Source organism: Stenella coeruleoalba (genome assembly GCF_951394435.1).
Source record: "Stenella coeruleoalba genome assembly, contig: scaffold_237, whole genome shotgun sequence".
Taxonomy (NCBI): Eukaryota; Metazoa; Chordata; class Mammalia; order Artiodactyla; family Delphinidae; genus Stenella; species Stenella coeruleoalba.
In genome coordinates this window covers 271,050-288,787 of record NW_027646084.1, presented here as the reverse complement: position 1 = coordinate 288,787, position 17,738 = coordinate 271,050, and the positions used below count along the sequence as shown (strand labels likewise).

The following is a 17,738-nucleotide window of genomic DNA, read 5'->3' as shown; positions in this document are numbered from 1 at the left end:
GCTGAGCCTTTGGTTATTTCCTCTTCCTGGTGGGAAATGAGAGTTAAATTTGCCCGTCCAGACACCTCCAGCTAGTCTCTCATTGGTTCTCGCTATTCCTGTTCATCTACCGCAGAAATTGCAAACTGGGCCAAACAGGAGGTTAAAGGCGCTGACTCTCCAAGTTGGGAGAGTGTTAGTAAAGCGTCTGGAATGTTGCACCCGAGTACCAGGGGAGGAAAACTGAGACATATTTGAACACGTCTCCCGTTCACATGGTTGATCATACTTGGGTTCCACATGCATGTTTTAGCTGAAGGAAGAATACCTAAAACCTGGGTAGTTGAAACCCGTGGAATGGGTACCATGCAATATGACTTCAAAGGGTCTTCATTTGCTCACCGAACCTCTCCACTCCTATCACTGCTGCGTTTATGCCCCTGTACACATGCTTGATTCTCTTTCGGAGACATAGCAATCCATAGGTTTTAAGATACTTACTAGTCAGGTACATTCTTAGGCGTTTAATATGCGGTGTTTAGTCCATTTCATTGAGCAAGGAGTAGCTCTTGTCTATTCCATATTTGGCTTAAGGAACTTTATCTGTGCTCATTTCAATCTCTGGTTTTATGCAGCACCCCAACTCACCTTTCCCCTTAAGCAAGCATAAGTTGGTTTTCTAAATTTGAGACCCTGTTCTGTTTTGGAATGCAGTTCCTGTGCAGCCAAGTTTACATTCCGTGTATTAGTGATATCTTATGATGTTTCTTTTTCTGTGTGACTTATTTCAGTTAGAATCATCGTACCTGAATCTACTCATTATGCTGCTATGTGCCTGATGACATAGATTTCATTGCTGAGTGATACTGCATTGTACGTAAGTACCACAAGTTCTTTATGCATTTTTCACTTTCTGTGATATTGAACTTGTACGGTAAACGAGGTTCTTGTAAACAGAGGCGTCCCAAACTTTGGGGTGGCTGTGTCTTTTTGATTTTAATTTCCCTAAGCTATAGGACCATAAGTGGAAGTGCCCTAGGCTCTGTTGCTTTCTTTTTTAGATGTTTCAGGAAACACCATACACTTCTCCCGAGTGTCTGTTGGCAATTTACATCCCGCCCATCAGCATAACAAGGCTCCCAGTTCTCCATGGCCTGTCCTGCCTTTCTGGATTTTACACTTTTTTCAGATGGCCCTTTTGACCAGGGGGAAGTGAGACTTCATTGTAGTGCAGATTTCCTTTGCAAGCTTGCTTGGTTGGCCAAAAAGGGCGTATGCGTTTTTTCCTGAATATATTCAGGAGAAAACGCATACGCCCTTTTTGGCCAAGTGCATCATTGTGGACGTTCTGCCTCTTTTCCTATGCTTTCAATGCAATTCCAGTCTACCTCCTGAAATCGGTTTCCTGCAATTCTGCCCCGCTTTCAAGTCCTCTTGGCAGCCTTACTTCAGTCTATTTTTGGACGATAGCTGTCATTTATAACTCTGCAGGTTTGTGAATTACAGTGCCCCTGAGCTCCTTTCTTCAACTCGCTTTCTTTTGAGCTGGCCACAACACCGCAGGATGGCTTCAGGCCCTAATCTGGTTCCGGCACGGCACGCTGAGCCTTTGGTTATTTCCTCTTCCTGGTGGGAAATGAGAGTTAAATTTGCCCGTCCAGACACCTCCAGCTAGTCTCTCATTGGTTCTCGCTATTCCTGTTCATCTTCCGCAGAAATTGCAAACTGGGCCAAACAGGAGGTTAAAGGCGCTGACTCTCCAAGTGGGGAGAGTGTTAGTAAAGCGTCTGGAATGTTGCACCTGAGTACCAGGGTACGAAAACTGGGACATATTTGAACACGTCTCCCGATCACATGGTTGATCATACTCTAGGTTCCACATGCATGTTTTAGCTGAAGGAAGAATACCTAAAACCTGTGTAGTTGAAACCCGTGGAATGGGTACCATGCAATATGACTTCAAAGGGTCTTCATTTGCTCACGAACCTCTCCAATCCTATCACTGCTGCGTTTATGCCCCTGTACACATGCTTGATTCTCTTTCGGAGACATAGCAATCCATAGGTTTTAAGATACTTACTAGTCAGGTACATTCTTAGGCGTTTAATATGGGGTGTTGAGTCCATTTCGTTGAGCAAGGAGTAGCTCTTGTCTATTCCATATTTGGCTTAAGGAACTTTATCTGTGCTCATTTCAATCTCTGGTTTTATGCAGCACCCCAACTCACCTTTCCCCTTAAGCAAGCATAAGTTGGTTTTCTAAATTTGAGACACTGTTCTGTTCTGTAATTCAGTTCCTGTGTAGCCAAGTTTACATTCCGTGTATTACTGATATCTTATGATGTTTCTTTTTCTGTGTGACTTATTTCAGTTAGAATCATCATACCTGAATCCACTCATTGTGCTGCTAAGGGCCTGATGACACAGATTTCATTGCTGAGTGATATTGTTTTGTAAGTAAATACCACAACTTCTTTACCCATTTTTCACTTTCTGCGATGTTGAACTTGTACTGTAAACGAGGTTCTTGTAAACAGAGCCGTTCCAAACTTTGGGGTGGCTGTGTCTTTTTGATTTTAATTTCCCTAAGCTATAGGACCATAAGTGGAAGTGCCCTAGGTTCTGTTGCTTTGTTTTTTAGATGTTTCAGGAAACACCATACACTTCTCCCGAGTGGTTGTTGGCAATTTACATCCCGCCCTTCAGCATAACAAGGCTCCCAGTTCTCCATGGCCTGTCCTGCCTTTCTGGATTTTACCCTTTTTTCAGATGGCCCTTTTGACCGGGGGGAAGTGAGACTTCATTGTAGTGCAGATTTCCTTTGCAAGCTTGCTTGGTTGGCCAAAAAGGGCGTATGCGTTTTTTCCTGAATATATTCAGGAAAAAACGCATACGCCCTTTTTGGCCAAGTGCATCATTGTGGACGTTCTGCCTCTTTTCCTATGCTTTCAATGCAATTCCAGTCTACCTCCTGAAATCGGTTTCCTGCAATTCTGCCCCGCTTTCAAGTCCTCTTGGCAGCCTTACTTCAGTCTATTTTTGGACGATAGCTGTCATTTATAACTCTGCAGGTTTGTGAATTACAGTGCCCCTGAGCTCCTTTCTTCAACTCGCTTTCTTGTGACCTGGCCGCAACACTGCAGGATGGCTTCAGGCCCTAATCTGGATCCGGCACGGCACGCTGAGCCTTTGGTTATTTCCTCTTCCTGGTGGGAAATGAGAGTTAAATTTGCCCGTCCAGACACCTCCAGCTAGTCTCTCATTGGTTCTCGCTATTCCTGTTCATCTTCCGCAGAAATTGCAAACTGGGCCAAACAGGAGGTTAAAGGCGCTGACTCTCCAAGTGGGGAGAGTGTTAGTAAAGCATCTGGAATGTTGCACCCGAGTACCAGGGGAGGAAAACTGAGACATATTTGAACACGTCTCCCGTTCACATGGTTGATCATACTTGGGTTCCACATGCATGTTTTAGCTGAAGGAAGAATACCTAAAACCTGGGTAGTTGAAACCCGTGGAATGGGTACCATGCAATATGACTTCAAAGGGTCTTCATTTGCTCACCGAACCTCTCCAATCCTATCACTGCTGCGTTTATGCCCCTGTACACATGCTTGATTCTCTTTCGGAGACATAGCAATCCATAGGTTTTAAGATACTTACTAGTCAGGTACATTCTTAGGCGTTTAATATGCGGTGTTGAGTCCATTTCGTTGAGCAAGGAGTAGCTCTTGTCTATTCCATATTTGGCTTAAGGAACTTTATCTGTGCTCATTTCAATCTCTGGTTTTATGCAGCACCCCAACTCACCTTTCCCCTTAAGCAAGCATAAGTTGGTTTTCTAAATTTGAGACCCTGTTCTGTTTTGGAATGCAGTTCCTGTGTAGCCAAGTTTACATTCCGTGTATTAGTGATATCTTATGATGTTTCTTTTTCTCTGTGACTTATTTCAGTTAGAATCATCGTACCTGAATCTACTCATTATGCTGCTACGGGCCTGATGACATAGATTTCATTGCTGAGTGATACTGCATTGTACGTAAGTACCACAAGTTCTTTATGCATTTTTCACTTTCTGTGATATTGAACTTGTACGGTAAACGAGGTTCTTGTAAACAGAGGCGTCCCAAACTTTGGGGTGGCTGTGTCTTTTTGATTTTAATTTCCCTAAGCTATAGGACCATAAGTGGAAGTGCCCTAGGCTCTGTTGCTTTGTTTTTTAGATGTTTCAGGAAACACCATACACTTCTCCTGAGTGTCTGTTGGCAATTTACATCCCGCCCATCAGCATAACAAGGCTCCCAGTTCTCCATGGCCTGTCCTGCCTTTCTGGATTTTAGACTTTTTTCAGATGGCCCTTTTGACCGGGGGGAAGTGAGACTTCATTGTAGTGCAGATTTCCTTTGCAAGTTTGCTTGGTTGGCCAAAAAGGGCGTATGCGTTTTTTCCTGAATATATTCAGGAAAAAACGCATACGCCCTTTTTGGCCAAGTGCATCATTGTGGACGTTCTGCCTCTTTTCCTATGCTTTCAATGAAATTCCAGTCTACCTCCTGAAATCGGTTTCCTGCAATTCTGCCCCGCTTTCAAGTCCTCTTGGCAGCCTTACTTCAGTCTATTTTTGGACGATAGCTGTCATTTATAACTCTGCAGGTTTGTGAATTACAGTGCCCCTGAGCTCCTTTCTTCAACTCGCTTTCTTGTGAGCTGGCCGCAACACCGCAGGATGGCTTCAGGCCCTAATCTGGTTCCGGCACGGCACGCTGAGCCTTTGGTTAATTCCTCTTCCTGGTGGGAAATGAGAGTTAAATTTGCCCATCCAGACACCTCCAGCTAGTCTCTCATTGGTTCTCGCTATTCCTGTTCATCTTCCACAGAAATTGCAAACTGGGCCAAACAGGAGGTTAAAGGGACTGACTCTCCAAGTCGGGAGAGTGTTAGTAAAGCGTCTGGAATGTTGCACCCGAGTACCAGGGTACGAAAACTGAGACATATTTGAACACGTCTCCCGATCACATGGTTGATCATACTCTGGGTTCCACATGCATGTTTTAGCTGAAGGAAGAATACCTAAAACCTGGGTATTTGAAACCCGTGGAATGGGTACCATGCAATATGACTTCAAAGGGTCTTCATTTGCTCACCGAACATCTCCAATCCTATCACTGCTGCGTTTATGCCCCTGTACACATGCTTGATTCTCTTTCGGAGACATAGCAATCCATAGGTTTTAAGATACTTACTAGTCAGGTACATTCTTAGGCGTTTAATATGCGGTGTTGAGTCCATTTCGTTGAGCAAGGAGTAGCTCTTGTCTATTCCATATTTGGCTTAAGGAACTTTATCTGTGCTCATTTCAATCTCTGGTTTTATGCAGCACCCCAACTCACCTTTCCCCTTAAGCAAGCATAAGTTGGTTTTCTAAATTTGAGAACCTGTTCTGTTCTGTAATTCAGTTCCTGTGTAGCCAAGTTTACATTCCGTGTATTAGTGATATCTTATGATGTTTCTTTTTCTGTGTGACTTATTTCAGTTAGAATCATCGTACCTGAATCTACTCATTATGCTGCGACGGGCCTGATGACATAGATTTCATTGCTGAGTGATACTGCATTGTACGTAAGTACCACAAGTTCTTTATGCATTTTTCACTTTCTGTGATATTGAACTTGTACGGTAAACGAGGTTCTTGTAAACAGAGGCGTCCCAAACTTTGGGGTGGCTGTGTCTTTTTGATTTTAATTTCCCTAAGCTATAGGACCATAAGTGGAAGTGCCCTAGGTTCTGTTGCTTTGTTTTTTAGATGTTTCAGGAAACACCATACACTTCTCCCGAGTGGTTGTTGGCAATTTACATCCCGCCCTTCAGCATAACAAGGCTCCCAGTTCTCCATGGCCTGTCCTGCCTTTCTGGATTTTACCCTTTTTTCAGATGGCCCTTTTGACCGGGGGGAAGTGAGACTTCATTGTAGTGCAGATTTCCTTTGCAAGCTTGCTTGGTTGGCCAAAAAGGGCGTATGCGTTTTTTCCTGAATATATTCAGGAAAAAACGCATACGCCCTTTTTGGCCAAGTGCATTATTGTGGACTTTCTGCCTCTTTTCCTATGCTTTCAATGCAATTCCAGTCTACCTCCTGAAATCGGTTTCCTGCAATTCTGCCCCGCTTTCAAGTCCTCTTGGCAGCCTTACTTCAGTCTATTTTTGGACGATAGCTGTCATTTATAACTCTGCAGGTTTGTGAATTACAGTGCCCCTGAGCTCCTTTCTTCAACTCGCTTTCTTGTGACCTGGCCGCAACACCGCAGGATGGCTTCAGGCCCTAATCTGGATCCGGCACGGCACGCTGAGCCTTTGGTTATTTCCTCTTCCTGGTGGGAAATGAGAGTTAAATTTGCCCGTCCAGACACCTCCAGCTAGTCTCTCATTGGTTCTCGCTATTCCTGTTCATCTTCCGCAGAAATTGCAAACTGGGCCAAACAGGAGGTTAAAGGTGCTGACTCTCCAAGTGGGGAGAATGTTAGTAAAGCGTCTGGAATGTTGCACCCGAGTACCAGGGGAGGAAAACTGAGACATATTTGAACACGTCTCCCGTTCACATGGTTGATCATATTTGGGTTCCACATGCATGTTTTAGCTGAAGGAAGAATACCTAAAACCTGGGTAGTTGAAACCCGTGGAATGGGTACCATGCAATATGACTTCAAAGGGTCTTCATTTGCTCACCGAACCTCTCCAATCCTATCACTGCTGCGTTTATGCCCCTGTACACATGCTTGATTCTCTTTCGGAGACATAGCAATCCATAGGTTTTAAGATACTTACTAGTCAGGTACATTCTTAGGCGTTTAATATGCGGTGTTGAGTCCATTTCGTTGAGCAAGGAGTAGCTCTTGTCTATTCCATATTTGGCTTAAGGAACTTTATCTGTGCTCATTTCAATCTCTGGTTTTATGCAGCACCCCAACTCACCTTTCCCCTTAAGCAAGCATAAGTTGGTTTTCTAAATTTGAGACCCTGTTCTGTTCTGTAATTCAGTTCCTGTGTAGCCAAGTTTACATTCCGTGTATTACTGATATCTTATGATGTTTCTTTTTCTGTGTGACTTATTTCAGTTAGAATCATCATACCTGAATCCACTCATTGTGCTGCTAAGGGCCTGATGACACAGATTTCATTGCTGAGTGATATTGCTTTGTAAGTAAATACCACAACTTCTTTATCCATTTTTCACTTTCTGCGATGTTGAACTTGTACTGTAAACGAGGTTCTTGTAAACAGAGCCGTTCCAAACTTTGGGGTGGCTGTGTCTTTTTGATTTTAAATTCCCTAAGCTATAGGACCATAAGTGGCAGTGCCCTAGGCTCTGTTGCTTTGTTTTTTAGATGTTTCAGGAAACACCATACACTTCTCCCGAGTGGTTGTTGGCAATTTACATCCCGCCTTTCAGCATAACAAGGCTCCCAGTTCTCCATGGCCTGTCCTGCCTTTCTGGATTTTACACTTTTTTCAGATGGCCCTTTTGACCGGGGGGAAGTGAGACTTCATTGTAGTGCAGATTTCCTTTGCAAGCTTGCTTGGTTGGCCAAAAAGGGCGTATGCGTTTTTTCCTGAATATATTCAGGAAAAAACGCATACGCCCTTTTTGGCCAAGTGCATCATTGTGGACGTTCTGCCTCTTTTCCTATGCTTTCAATGCAATTCCAGTCTACCTCCTGAAATCGGTTTCCTGCAATTCTGCCCCGCTTTCAAGTCCTCTTGGCAGCCTTACTTCAGTCTATTTTTGGACGATAGCTGTCATTTATAACTCTGCAGGTTTGTGAATTACAGTGCCCCTGAGCTCCTTTCTTCAACTCGCTTTCTTGTGACCTGGCCGCAACACCGCAGGATGGCTTCAGGCCCTAATCTGGTTCCGGCCCGGCATGCTGAGCCTTTGATTAATTCCTCTTCCTGTTGGGAAATGAGAGTTAAATTTGCCTGTCCAGACACCTCCAGCTAATCTCTCATTGGTTCTCGCTATTCCTGTTTATCTTCCGCAGAAATTGCAAACTGGGCCAAACAGGAGGTTAAAGGGACTGACTCTCCAAGTCGGGAGAGTGTTAGTAAAGCGTCTGGAATGTTGCACCCGAGTACCAGGGTACGAAAACTGAGACATATTTGAACACGTCTCCCGATCACATGGTTGATCATACTCTAGGTTCCACATGCATGTTTTAGCTGAAGGAAGAATACCTTAAACCTGGGTAGTTGAAACCCGTGGAATGGGTACCATGCAATATGACTTCAAAGGGTCTTCATTTGCTCACCAAACCTCTCCAATCCTATCACTGCTGCGTTTATGCCCCTGTACACATGCTTGATTCTCTTTCGGAGACATAGCAATCCATAGGTTTTAAGATACTTACAAGTCAGGTACATTCTTAGGCGTTTAATATGGGGTGTTGAGTCCATTTCGTTGAGCAAGGAGTAGCTCTTGTCTATTCCATATTTGGCTTAAGGAACTTTATCTGTGCTCATTTCAATCTCTGGTTTTATGCAGCACCCCAACTCACCTTTACCCTTAAGCAAGCATAAGTTGGTTTTCTAAGTTTGAGACCCTGTTCTGTTCTGTAATTCAGTTCCTGTGTAGCCAAGTTTACATTCCATGTATTACTGATATCTTATGATGTTTCTTTTTCTGTGTGACTTATTTCAGTTAGAATCATCATACCTGAATCCACTCATTGTGCTGCTAAGGGCCTGATGACACAGATTTCATTGCTGAGTGATATTGCTTTGTAAGTAAATACCACAAATTCTTTATCCATTTTTCACTTTCTACAATTTTGAACTTGTACTGTAAATGAGGTTCTTGTAAACAGAGGCGTCCCAAACTTTTGGGTGGCTGTGTCTTTTTGATTTTAATTTCCCTAAGCTATAGGACCATAAGTGGCAGTGTCCTAGGCTCTGTTGCATTGTTTTTTAGATGTTTCAGGAAACACCATACACTTCTCCCGAGTGTCTGTTGGCAATTTACATCCCGCCCTTCAGAATAACAAGGCTCCCAGTTCTCCATGGCCTGTCCTGCCTTTCTGGATTTTACACTTTTTTTAAATGGCCCTTTTGACCGGGGGGAAGTGAGACTTCATTGTAGTGCAGATTTCCTTTGCAAGCTTGCTTGGTTGGCCAAAAAGGGCGTATGCGTTTTTTCCTGAATATATTCAGGAAAAAACGCATACGCCCTTTTTGGCCAAGTGCATCATTGTGGACGTTCTGCCTCTTTTCCTATGCTTTCAATGCAATTCCAGTCTACCTCCTGAAATCGGTTTCCTGCAATTCTGCCCCGCTTTCAAGTCCTCTTGGCAGCCTTACTTCAGTCTATTTTTGGACGATAGCTGTCATTTATAACTCTGCAGGTTTGTGAATTACAGTGCCCCTGAGCTGCTTTCTTCAACTCGCTTTCTTGTGAGCTGGCCGCAACACCGCAGGATGGCTTCAGGCCCTAATCTGGTTCTGGCACGGCACGCTGAGCCTTTGGTTAATTCCTCTTCCTGGTGGGAAATGAGAGTTAAATTTGCCCGTCCAGACACCTCCAGCTAGTCTCTCATTGGTTCTCGCTATTCCTGTTCATCTTCCGCAGAAATTGCAAACTGGGCCAAACAGGAGGTTAAAGGGACTGACTCTCCAAGTCGGGAGAGTGTTAGTAAAGCGTCTGGAATGTTGCACCCGAGTACCAGGGTACGAAAACTGAGAAATATTTGAACACGTCTCCCGATCACATGGTTGATCATACTCTAGGTTCCACATGCATGTTTTAGCTGAAGGAAGAATACCTTAAACCTGGGTAGTTGAAACCCGTGGAATGGGTACCATGCAATATGACTTCAAAGGGTCTTCATTTGCTCACCAAACCTCTCCAATCCTATCACTGCTGCGTTTATGCCCCTGTACACATGCTTGATTCTCTTTCGGAGACATAGCAATCCATAGGTTTTAAGATACTTACAAGTCAGGTACATTCTTAGGCGTTTAATATGGGGTGTTGAGTCCATTTCGTTGAGCAAGGAGTAGCTCTTGTCTATTCCATATTTGGCTTAAGGAACTTTATCTGTGCTCATTTCAATCTCTGGTTTTATGCAGCACCCCAACTCACCTTTACCCTTAAGCAAGCATAAGTTGGTTTTCTAAGTTTGAGACCCTGTTCTGTTCTGTAATTCAGTTCCTGTGTAGCCAAGTTTACATTCCATGTATTACTGATATCTTATGATGTTTCTTTTTCTGTGTGACTTATTTCAGTTAGAATCATCATACCTGAATCCACTCATTGTGCTGCTAAGGGCCTGATGACACAGATTTCATTGCTGAGTGATATTGCTTTGTAAGTAAATACCACAAATTCTTTATCCATTTTTCACTTTCTACAATGTTGAACTTGTACTGTAAATGAGGTTCTTGTAAACAGAGGTGTCCCAAACTTTTGGGTGGCTGTGTCTTTTTGATTTTAATTTCCCTAAGCTATAGGACCATAAGTGGCAGTGTCCTAGGCTCTGTTGCATTGTTTTTTAGATGTTTCAGGAAACACCATACACTTCTCCCGAGTGTCTGTTGGCAATTTACATCCCGCCCTTCAGAATAAAAAGGCTCCCAGTTCTCCATGGCCTGTCCTGCCTTTCTGGATTTTACACTTTTTTTAAATGGCCCTTTTGACCGGGGGGAAGTGAGACTTCTTTGTAGTGCAGATTTCCTTTGCAAGCTTGCTTGGTTGGCCAAAAAGGGCGTATGCGTTTTTTCCTGAATATATTCAGGAAAAAACGCATACGCACTTTTTGGCCAAGTGCATCATTGTGGACGTTCTGCCTCTTTTCCTATGCTTTCAATGCAATTCCAGTCTACCTCCTGAAATCGGTTTCCTGCAATTCTGCCCTGCTTTCAAGTCCTCTTGGCAGCCTTACTTCAGTCTATTTTTGGATGATAGCTGTCATTTATAACTCTGCAGGTTTGTGAATTACAGTGCCCCTGAGCTCCTTTCTTCAACTCGCTTTCTTTTGAGCTGGCCGCAACACCGCAGGATGGCTTCAGGCCCTAATCTGGTTCTGGCACGGCATGCTGAGCCTTTGGTTAATTCATCTTCCTGGTGGGAAATGAGAGTTAAATTTGCCCGTCCAGACACCTCCAGCTAGTCTCTCATTGGTTCTCGCTATTCCTGTTCATCTTCCGCAGAAATTGCAAACTGGGCCAAACAGGAGGTTAAAGGGACTGACTCTCCAAGTCGGGAGAGTGTTAGTAAAGCGTCTGGAATGTTGCACCCGAGTACCAGGGTATGAAAACTGAGACATATTTGAACACGTCTCCCGATCACATGGTTGATCATACTCTAGGTTCCACATGCATGTTTTAGCTGAAGGAAGAATACCTTAAACCTGGGTAGTTGAAACCCGTGGAATGGGTACCATGTAATATGACTTCAAAGGGTCTTCTTTTGCTCACCGAACCTCTCCAATCCTTTCACTGCTGTTTTTATGCCCCTGTACACACGCTTGATTCTCTTTTGGAGACATAGCAATCCATAGGTTTTAAGATACTTACTAGTCACGTACATTCTTAGGCGTTTAATATGGGGTATTGAGTCCATTTCGCTGAGCAAGGAGTAGCTCTTGTCTATTCCATATTTGGCTTAAGGAAATTTATCTGTGCTCATTTCAATCTTTGGTTTTATGCAGCACCCCAACTCACCTTTCCCCTTAAGCAAGCATAAGTTGGTTTTCTAAATTTGAGACCCTGTTCTGTTTTGGAATTCAGTTCCTGTGTAGCCAAGTTTACATTCCGTGTATTAGTGATATTTTATGATGTTTCTTTTTCTGTGTGACTTATTTCAGTTAGAATCATCGTACCTGAATCCACTCTTTATGCTGCTACGGGCCTGATGACATAGATTTCATTGCTGATTGATACTGCATTGTACGTAAGTACCACAAGTTCTTTATCCATTTTTCACTTTCTGTGATATTGAACTTGCACGGTAAACGAGGTTCTTGTAAACAGAGGCGTCCCAAACTTTGGGGTGGCTGTGTCTTTTTGATTTTAATTTCCCTAAGCTATAGGACCATAAGTGGAAGTGCCCTAGACTCTGTTGTTTTGTTTTTTCGATGTTTCAGGAAACACCATACACTTCTCCCGAGTTTCTGTTGGCAATTTACATCCCGCCCATCAGCATAACAAGGCTCCCAGTTCTCCATGGCCTGTCCTGCCTTTCTGGATTTTACACTTTTTTCAGATGGCCCTTTTGACCGGGGGGAAGTGAGACTTCATTGTAGTGCAGATTTCCTTTGCAAGTTTGCTTGGTTGGCCAAAAAGGGCGTATGCGTTTTTTCCTGAACATATTCAGGAAAAAACGCATACGCCCTTTTTGGCCAAGTGCATCATTGTGGACGTTCTGCCTCTTTTCCTATGCTTTCAATGCAATTCCAGTCTACCTCCTGAAATCGGTTTCCTGCAATTCTGCCCCGCTTTCAAGTCCTCTTGGCAGCCTTACTTCAGTCTATTTTTGGACGATAGCTGTCATTTATAACTCTGCAGGTTTGTGAATTACAGTGCCCCTGAGCTCCTTTCTTCAACTCGCTTTCTTGTGAGCTGGCCGCAACACCGCAGGATGTCTTCAGGCCCTAATCTGGTTCTGGCACGGCACGCTGAGCCTTTGGTTAATTCCTCTTCCTGGTGGGAAATGAGAGTTAAATTTGCCCATCCAGACACCTTCAGCTAGTCTCTCATTGGTTCTCGCTATTCCTGTTCATCTTCCACAGAAATTGCAAACTGGGCCAAACAGGAGGTTAAAGGGACTGACTCTCCAAGTGGGGAGAGTGTTAGTAAAGCGTCTGGAATGTTGCACCCGAGTACCAGGGTACGAAAACTGAGACATATTTGAACACGTCTCCCGATCACATGGTTGATCATACTCTAGGTTCCACATGCAAGTTTTAGCTGAAGGAAGAATACCTTAAACCTGGGTAGTTAAAACCCATGGAATAGGTACCATGTAATATGACTTCAAAGGGTCTTCTTTTGCTCACCGAACCTCTCCAATCCTTTCACTGCTGTGTTTATGCCCCTGTACACATGCTTCATTCTCTTTCGGAGACATAGCAATCCATAGGTTTTAAGATACTTACTAGTCAGGTACATTCTTAGGCGTTTAATATGCGGTGTCGAGTCCATTTCGTTGAGCAAGCAGTAGCTCTTGTGTATTCCATATATGGCTTAAGGAACTTTATCTGTGCTCATTTCGATCTCTGGTTTTATGCAGCACCCCAACTCACCTTTCCCCTTAAGCAAGCATAAGTTGGTTTTCTAAATTTGAGACCCTGTTCTGTTCTGTAATTCAGTTCCTGTGTAGCCAAGTTTACATTCCGTGTATTAGTGATATCTTATGATGTTTCTTTTTCTGTGTGACTTATTTCAGTTAGAAACATCGTACCTGAATCCACTCATTAAGCTGCTACGGGCCTGATGACAAAGATTTCATTGCTGAGTGATACTGCATTGTACGTAAGTACCACAACTTCTTTATCCAGTTTTCACTTTCTGCGATATTGAACTTTTACAGTAAACGAGGTTCTTGTAAACAGAGGAGTCCCAAACTTTTGGGTGGCTGTGTCTTTTTGATTTAAATTTCCCTAAGCTATAGGACCATAAGTGGAAGTGCCCTAGGCTCTGTTGCTTTGTTTTTTAGATGTTTCAGGAAACACCATACACTTCTCAGGAGTGTCTGTTGACAATTTACATCCCGCCCATCAGCATAACAAAGCTCCCAGTTCTCCATGGCCTGTCCTGCCTTTCTGGATTTTACACCTTTTTCAGATGGCCCTTTTGACCGGGGGGAAGTGAGACTTCTTTGTAGTGCAGATTTCCTTTGCAAGCTTGCTTGGTTGGCCAAAAAGGGCGTATGCGTTTTTTCCTGAATATATTCAGGAAAAAACGCATACGCACTTTTTGGCCAAGTGCATCATTGTGGACGTTCTGCCTCTTTTCCTATGCTTTCAATGCAATTCCAGTCTACCTCCTGAAATCGGTTTCCTGCAATTCTGCCCTGCTTTCAAGTCCTCTTGGCAGCCTTACTTCAGTCTATTTTTGGACGATAGCTGTCATTTATAACTCTGCAGGTTTGTGAATTACAGTGCCCCTGAGCTCCTTTCTTCAACTCGCTTTCTTTTGAGCTGGCCGCAACACCGCAGGATGGCTTCAGGCCCTAATCTGGTTCTGGCACGGCACGCTGAGCATTTGGTTAATTCATCTTCCTGGTGGGAAATGAGAGTTAAATTTGCCCATCCAGACACCTCCAGCTAGTCTCTCATTGGTTCTCGCTATTCCTGTTCATCTTCCGCAGAAATTGCAAACTGGGCCAAACAGGAGGTTAAAGGGACTGACTCTCCAAGTGGGGAGAGTGTTAGTAAAGCGTCTGGAATGTTGCACCCGAGTACCAGGGTATGAAAACTGAGACATATTTGAACACGTCTCCCGATCACATGGTTGATCATACTCTAGGTTCCACATGCATGTTTTAGCTGAAGGAAGAATACCTTAAACCTGGGTAGTTGAAACCCGTGGAATGGGTACCATGTAATATGACTTCAAAGGGGCTTCTTTTGCTCACCGAACCTCTCCAATTCTTTCACTGCTGTGTTTATGCCCCTGTACACACGCTTGATTCTCTTTTGGAGACATAGCAATCCATAGGTTTTAAGATACTTACTAGTCACGTACATTCTTAGGCGTTTAATATGGGGTGTTGAGTCCATTTCGTTGAGCAAGGAGTAGCTCTTGTCTATTCCATATTTGGCTTAAGGAAATTTATCTGTGCTCATTTCTATCTTTGGTTTTATGCAGCACCCCAACTCACCTTTCCCCTTAAGCAAGCATAAGTTGGTTTTCTAAATTTGAGACCATGTTCTGTTTTGGAATTCAGTTCCTGTGTAGCCAAGTTTACATTCCGTGTATTAGTGATATATTATGATGTTTCTTTTTCTGTGTGACTTATTTCAGTTAGAATCATCGTACCTGAATCCACTCATTATGCTGCTACGGGCCTGATGACATAGATTTCATTGCTGAGTGATACTGCATTGTACGTAAGTACCACAAGTTCTTTATCCATTTTTCACTTTCTGTGATATTGAACTTGCACGGTAAACGAGGTTCTTGTAAACAGAGGCGTCCCAAACTTTGGGGTGGCTGTGTCTTTTTGATTTTAATTTCCCTAAGCTATAGGACCATAAGTGGAAGTGCCCTAGACTCTGTTGTTTTGTTTTTTCGATGTTTCAGGAAACACCATACACTTCTCCCGAGTTTCTGTTGGCAATTTACATCCCGCCCATCAGCATAACAAGGCTCCCAGTTCTCCATGGCCTGTCCTGCCTTTCTGGATTTTACACTTTTTTCAGATGGCCCTTTTGACCGGGGGGAAGTGAGACTTCATTGTAGTGCAGATTTCCTTTGCAAGTTTGCTTGGTTGGCCAAAAAGTGCGTATGCGTTTTTTCCTGAACATATTCAGGAAAAAACGCATACGCCCTTTTTGGCCAAGTGCATCATTGTGGACGTTCTGCCTCTTTTCCTATGCTTTCAATGCAATTCCAGTCTACCTCCTGAAATCGGTTTCCTGCAATTCTGCCCCGCTTTCAAGTCCTCTTGGCAGCCTTACTTCAGTCTATTTTTGGACGATAGCTGTCATTTATAACTCTGCAGGTTTGTGAATTACAGTGCCCCTGAGCTCCTTTCTTCAACTCGCTTTCTTGTGAGCTGGCCGCAACACCGCAGGATGTCTTCAGGCCCTAATCTGGTTCTGGCACGGCACGCTGAGCCTTTGGTTAATTCCTCTTCCTGGTGGGAAATGAGAGTTAAATTTGCCCATCCAGACACCTTCAGCTAGTCTCTCATTGGTTCTCGCTATTCCTGTTCATCTTCCACAGAAATTGCAAACTGGGCCAAAAAGGAGGTTAAAGGGACTGACTCTCCAAGTGGGGAGAGTGTTAGTAAAGCGTCTGGAATGTTGCACCCGAGTACCAGGGTACGAAAACTGAGACATATTTGAACACGTCTCCCGATCACATGGTTGATCATATTCTAGGTTCCACATGCAAGTTTTAGCTGAAGGAAGAATACCTTAAACCTGGGTAGTTAAAACCCATGGAATGGGTACCATGTAATATGACTTCAAAGGGTCTTCTTTTGCTCACCGAACCTCTCCAATCCTTTCACTGCTGTGTTTATGCCCCTGTACACACGCTTGATTCTCTTTTGGAGACATAGCAATCCATAGGTTTTAAGATACTTACTAGTCACGTACATTCTTAGGCGTTTAATATGGGGTGTTGAGTCCATTTCGTTGAGCAAGGAGTAGCTCTTGTCTATTCCATATTTGGCTTAAGGAAATTTATCTGTGCTCATTTCTATCTTTGGTTTTATGCAGCACCCCAACTCACCTTTCCCCTTAAGCAAGCATAAGTTGGTTTTCTAAATTTGAGACCATGTTCTGTTTTGGAATTCAGTTCCTGTGTAGCCAAGTTTACATTCCGTGTATTAGTGATATATTATGATGTTTCTTTTTCTGTGTGACTTATTTCAGTTAGAATCATCGTACCTGAATCCATTCATTATGCTGCTATGGGCCTGATGACATAGATTTCATTGCTGAGTGATACTGCATTGTACGTAAGTACCACAAGTTCTTTATCCATTTTTCACTTTCTGTGATATTGAACTTGCACGGTAAACGAGGTTCTTGTAAACAGAGGCGTCCCAAACTTTGGGGTGGCTGTGTCTTTTTGATTTTAATTTCCCTAAGCTATAGGACCATAAGTGGAAGTGCCCTAGACTCTGTTGTTTTGTTTTTTCGATGTTTCAGGAAACACCATACACTTCTCCCGAGTTTCTGTTGGCAATTTACATCCCGCCCATCAGCATAACAAGGCTCCCAGTTCTCCATGGCCTGTCCTGCCTTTCTGGATTTTACACTTTTTTCAGATGGCCCTTTTGACCGGGGGGAAGTGAGACTTCTTTGTAGTGCAGATTTCCTTTGCAAGTTTGCTTGGTTGGCCAAAAAGGGCGTATGCGTTTTTTCCTGAACATATTCAGGAAAAAACGCATACGCACTTTTTGGCCAAGTGCATCATTGTGGACGTTCTGCCTCTTTTCCTATGCTTTCAATGCAATTCCAGTCTACCTCCTGAAATCGGTTTCCTGCAATTCTGCCCCGCTTTCAAGTCCTCTTGGCAGCCTTACTTCAGTCTATTTTTGGACGATAGCTGTCATTTATAACTCTGCAGGTTTGTGAATTACAGTGCCCCTGAGCTCCTTTCTTCAACTCGCTTTCTTGTGAGCTGGCCGCAACACCGCAGGATGTCTTCAGGCCCTAATCTGGTTCTGGCACGGCACGCTGAGCCTTTGGTTAATTCCTCTTCCTGGTGGGAAATGACAGTTAAATTTGCCCATCCAGACACCTTCAGCTAGTCTCTCATTCGTTCTCACTATTCCTGTTCATCTTCCACAGAAATTGCAAACTGGGCCAAACAGGAGGTTAAAGGGACTGACTCTCCAAGTGGGGAGAGTGTTAGTAAAGCGTCTGGAATGTTGCACCCGAGTACCAGGGTACGAAAACTGAGACATATTTGAACACGTCTCCCGATCACATGGTTGATCATACTCTAGGTTCCACATGCAAGTTTAGGCTGAAGGAAGAATACCTTAAACCTGGGTAGTTAAAACCCGTGGAATGGGTACCATGTAATATGATTTCA

At 43.6% G+C, this 17,738-nt stretch overlaps 1 long non-coding RNA gene across 5 annotated transcripts in view; it reads left to right on the top strand.

Annotated features, from left to right (window-relative positions):
* The window catches only part of LOC307181351, a 339,010-nt gene that overhangs the window by 149,701 nt on the left and 171,571 nt on the right, over positions 1-17,738 (top strand). The gene's annotated exons all lie outside the window — the stretch shown is intronic.